The sequence below is a fragment of the Nicotiana tabacum genome, chromosome 22 (assembly GCF_000715075.1).
Source record: "Nicotiana tabacum cultivar K326 chromosome 22, ASM71507v2, whole genome shotgun sequence".
Classification (NCBI taxonomy): Eukaryota; Viridiplantae; Streptophyta; class Magnoliopsida; order Solanales; family Solanaceae; genus Nicotiana; species Nicotiana tabacum.
In genome coordinates, this window is record NC_134101.1 from 145,270,119 (window position 1) to 145,275,569 (window position 5,451).

Below are 5,451 nucleotides of genomic sequence, written 5' to 3' on the forward strand. Positions count from 1 at the left end.
CACCTTTCTCTCAAGGTTATTTCGATCCCTTACCCTAAATCTCTGGTAATGCAAACAGTCTAATAGTTAATTGCTCTAGGTGCCTTAACGCACCATAATACGTTAGATGGCGACTCTTCAAAATACCCAAATCCCAAAAAAGAAATGAGTTATTACCCCCCCATGAATGCCAAAACCCGGACTTCTCTCCGCGGAGGGAAAAAAGGGGGCGCGACATTGTCCACTTGTTCTTCATGGAAATGAGCATGGTCTTTACTCCATCAAGTCTTTGCTGAATTTGCTGTAAGTTGTTGGCAGCAGTCGACTGAGTCTATAGTTGTTCAGTGGTTGGCTCAATCTGTACTGGAGTGCTTCCAATCTTGGCACGTCTAACCCATCCATCTTCACTTAGAGTGTAGCCCATCATAGCAAAGGTTGTCTTATCATAGATACTTGAGATAAACTTAGGAGAAAGATATGCCATATCAACCTTCATTACTTCTTGAATGTGGGAGATAAGCAGACCATAGGATAAACAAGCAGCAAATGATGATATATCTCTAATACTTTCAAGCATATGCTAACGAATCCAGACAAACCAGTCATGTCTTTTGTTGTTCAAAACAGTACAAGACAAAAATATCCTTAGTGGTTGAAGTGATGAAAGATGCAGTCCTAGGAAAAAGAGTAGTTGCAATCATGTGAGCTAATACATGATGTTCAAACATAAGACTTTTAGGACCAATATAAGGGGGTTTTCAGACAAGCTAGCTTTTGCCTCTTCTAGGGACACTTCAAAATCTTTTGTCCAAGAATTTTGAAAAAATACATCATAACCATAAAACTTAGCAGAAATCATTTTCTCAAATTGATATGCATCAAGTACAATATGAGTACCTTGGACCATTGAATCCAAGTCTTCTTTGTCATTCACAAATAGATTTGCATAGAACATTCGTACAGGTTCTTCATACACAGTATTTCTAATAGTATCAAACAGAGGAGAAAGGCGTTGAAAGTAAAAAATCGAAACAACATCACAGTGAACATCCTTCATAAGTGAGAGACTTACAGTTTGCCCATAAGCCATAGATTTTTACTTATAGGATTCGAACCTCAATTTTTTAGTTGGACCGTAGAAGTTCAATTTGTCCTCAGGCCCAAAATCAGTGATTTCCACTTTTCCCTTTTTGCATGCAGGCCTTTTGGGGTTTGATCCATGGGTCTCTACCCGCTTTTTTCTGGCTTAGCGTTTGATTCTCCGATGAGTCACTACTCTCATTATCAGTTTTGAGAGGGTCTGAGTCAAGGGATGACTCAAGGTCGCCAGTTTCTTCAGGGTTTTGAGTCTTTTGGAACCGTCTATTTTGTCTTGTGATCGTGGAAGAGAAGAGGTTTTTCTTAGCCATGGTAGATGAGTTTGATGAGAAGTGAGAAAGAATGAGATAAGAGAGGGCACTTATTTGGCCGCTTGGGAGACTGGAGGGTTGCATTGGTTAGAGGAAGGGTTAGGAACATATTGAAGTGACATTTATGAGGAGTTGCTTCGGCAGAACCAATGGAAGTAATAATTACACTCACATTGAATTAATGAAGCTTATCACTTAAGTAAACTTATAAAAGGAAGTAAAATATTTTGCAAATATTAAAAGATTTTTTTCTCGCAATAGACAGGATTCCAATCTTACTACGTAGTAGGCAAAAACGTTCTTCCAAAAGAGGTTTTGTAAGAATATCAGCAAGTTGACACTCAGTATTAACAAATTCTAACACTATATCATCTTTAGCAACATGATCACGAATAAAATGATGCTTAATTTCTAGATGCTTTGCCCTGGAATGATGTACATAATTTTTTAATAAACAAATAGCACTAGTGTTATAATATAAAATAGGAGTAGAAGTAAGCTTGAAATCATAGTCAAGAAGTTGATACATAATCCAGAGATTTCGAGTGCAATAGCTTCCGACAACTAAATACTCTGCTTCAGTAGTTGACAATGCAACACAATTTTGTTTCTTGCTATGCTAGGAATTAGTTGGCAAGTGCTACTAGTGCTTTCCCTGTCAATCCTATCGCCTACAAAGTCAGCATCTGAAAAACCTTTTATATCAAAAATTTTAGAATGAGAATACCATAAACCCAATTTAGTGGTCCCAATAAGATATCTAATGATACGGTTTACCGCAGTCACATGATATTCCTTTGGAGCCGACTGAAATTTTGCACACTTACAAACACTAAACATTATATCTAGTCGACTAGTTGTGAGGTATAGAAGGGATCCAATCATCCTCCTATTGTCACGACCCCAGTTCGCCCTCCGTGAACTATCGTGACGGCACCTAGTCTCTACGACTAGGTAAGCCTAACAAATGCGGAAAAAGAACAATTTGCGGAAAGAAAATAATATAAAGAGCAAATAACAAACTAAAATAGTGTTTAAGAAGCCACCTGGCATATAACAGTACAAAATCTCAACCTAACACTTCCCAAAATTCGGAACCCCATGAATCACAAGCCAAGAGATACATAAGAAGCTCTAACTCCAGAAATGTCTAACAAAAAGAAAATACAGAAGGGCTATACTATTACAGAAAGATAGAAAGGGACTCCTCGATCTGCAGACGCAGTAGATATATCTCGAAGTCTCTACAGAAGAGCCTCGCCTCAAGGATGATAAGATTGAGTGGAAGTACCTGGATCTGCACATGAAAAACATGCGCAGAAAGGGCATGAGTACACCACATCGGTACTCAGTAAGTGCCAAGCCTAACCTCGGTCGGATAGTGACGAGGAAGGTCAGGGCCCTACTGAGGTTAAATAAAATATAAGGTTTAACAGTGTAGAACAAAACAACATAAATAAGTACAATAGTAAAAGTAACACAGGATAGAAAGAATAACAACAACTACAGAGGCAAAGTAAACACAGAAAGAAATACAGCTCAGCACAAAGATAACAATCGGGGATCTCCCAGGATACCGTTCTGTAGTCCCAAATATAAATATCCAGTGGATCTCCCAGGATATCGTCCCATAGTCCAACTCATAATGTGAGGGGATCTCCCGGAATAACGATCCGTAGTCCCAAATGTAAATACTCAGTACAAGGAAAATCTACCGAGTGCAGTCCGGTAGTTCCAATGTAAATGTGCAGGGGTGGGGGACTCCCATAATACCGTTTCGTAATCCCAAAGTAAACATACAGGGGGATCTCCTAGGATACCGTCCAGTAGTCCCAAAGTAAACACACAGCAACAACAAGAAGAGTACACAGTGCAATTCAAGTTCCATACCAAGGCAAAACAGGTATTTCTAACCTAGCATGCAACACGTAATCCAAATAAGGCAGTTGAGAAAGTAAGGCAATTAAGTCAATTAGACATGCTTTCCTAAGCTAACAACATGCCTAAATTGCAAGTAGTATAAACATGAAAAGAAACATACTAGTAATTACTTAATGAAAATCGGATTTTCAACAATTAGCACAAGTACGCACTCGTCACTTCACGTACAAGGCATTTAAATTATCAATAATACCAAATCCTAAGGGGAGTTTTCCCACACAAGTTTAAGCAAGCCACTTACCTCGAACCGGCTCTAAATCAACCCGAAATCACATTCTTGCCACGAGTACTTGACTCCAAATGGCCCAAATCTATTCAATTCAACTGCATAACATAATAACACTTCAAGTAACTGATTCTACAAATAAATTCTAAGCTAATATGAGAAATTAGATAAAATGACCAAAATGCCCCTCGGGCCCACGTCTCGGAATCGGGTAAAATTTACATTTTTAGACGGGTCTAACCATACCAAAATTATCCAAATCCAATGTCAAATCCCCAATCAAAACTCAAATTTTTGGTCTAAGGACTTTCCCCCAATTTTCATACAATTTCTGAAATTAAATGATGAATTCATGTTTAGATTAATGGGTTACAAGCAAAAAAGAGTTAAGAATCGATATCTCTGAAAATCCCTCAAAACCTCGCTCAAATCCGAGCTCCCAAGCTTAAGTTTTGATAAAAATGGCCAAACCCTCATTTTGAAATGTTTAATACTGCCTAGTTATTTCCTTCTTCACGAATGCGGAAGGACCCTCGCATTCGCGAAGCAAAACTTTGCTTGGGTCCAGATTTCTTCATAGCGAACGCGATGTCCTGGTCGCGAATGCGATGCAAGATCTCCCCCTCCTTCGCGAACACGAAGCATTAACCTCCCCCAGCCTCAGCTCCTCTTCGTGAACGCGAGACCCCACTCGCGAACGCGAAGAAGGAAACCAGAACTGGGCTGCTGCAATTTTCTGCAATTTCTGTAAGTTCCAAAATCACCCGTTGAGCATTCAAAACACACCCGAGGCCCCCGGGACCTCAACCAAACATGTCAATCAATCCTAAAACATCATTCAAACTTGTTCAAATCTTAGGAACGCTCAAAACAACATCAAAACACCAATTTAACAAAGGATTCTAGCCTAAGAACTCCAAAGCTCTCAAATAGCAAACATGATATTTACCATCAATCGGTTATCCTGCCAAATAGCTCACGGAATTGAGATTCGTTCTAACATGATCTTTATTAGCTTTAACTTATAGTCTTTAAATAATTAAGCTAACAATCTAATTCAAGTAATACAATTTATTGCATGGTAAAGTCCTAGGTATACCCGGACATAAACATGAATCTAGCTACATATGGACTCTCGTTACCTCGTGTGTACGTAGCCCCCACAACAAGTAGCACATATCAAATACATCACCTAGGGGGTAGTTTTCCCCTCACAACGTTATATAGGAGACATATCTCGCTTCGAAGTTCCATAATCAGCTCCAATAACACCTCAAACCGATGCTTATCAATCTGAAACTAGCCAAACAATGTACAAATCAATTGAAATATACTTCAAATGCTTAAAATTTAACAATTTATAACAACCCCCAACTCTGCTCGAAAAATAAACTCTCAAGACCACATGCCCAGATTTCGAAATTTTTTGAAGATAAACGCTACCCATAACACCAAGAACTCAAATATATAATCTATTCCTAATTTCATGGTCAAAATAAAAAAAATATCAAATTCTAGATTTTCTTCAAAAATCCCAGAATTCCTACAAATTTTCATGTTTAAATCCTGATATAACCCATGTATTTAACTTACAACAAGTGGGAATAACTTACCTTGTTTTACTTGATGAAAATCTCCTCAAAATAACTCCTCAAATTTGGCCACCCAAGTGAAAATGAGAGAAAAGTGAACTCCCGAATTAAAAAAAACACTGCCCAGACCCGGCCTTCTTCACGAATGCGGCAAGTCCCTCGCGTTGCTGAAGTACTACCAGCTTCTACTCCCCAATTCCTCTATGCGAATGCGAGACAGGTCTCGCGAACACGAAGCTTTACTAGCCTTCCCATCGTGAATGCGGCTGCACATTCGCGAACGCGAAGACCAAATCCCCCACTA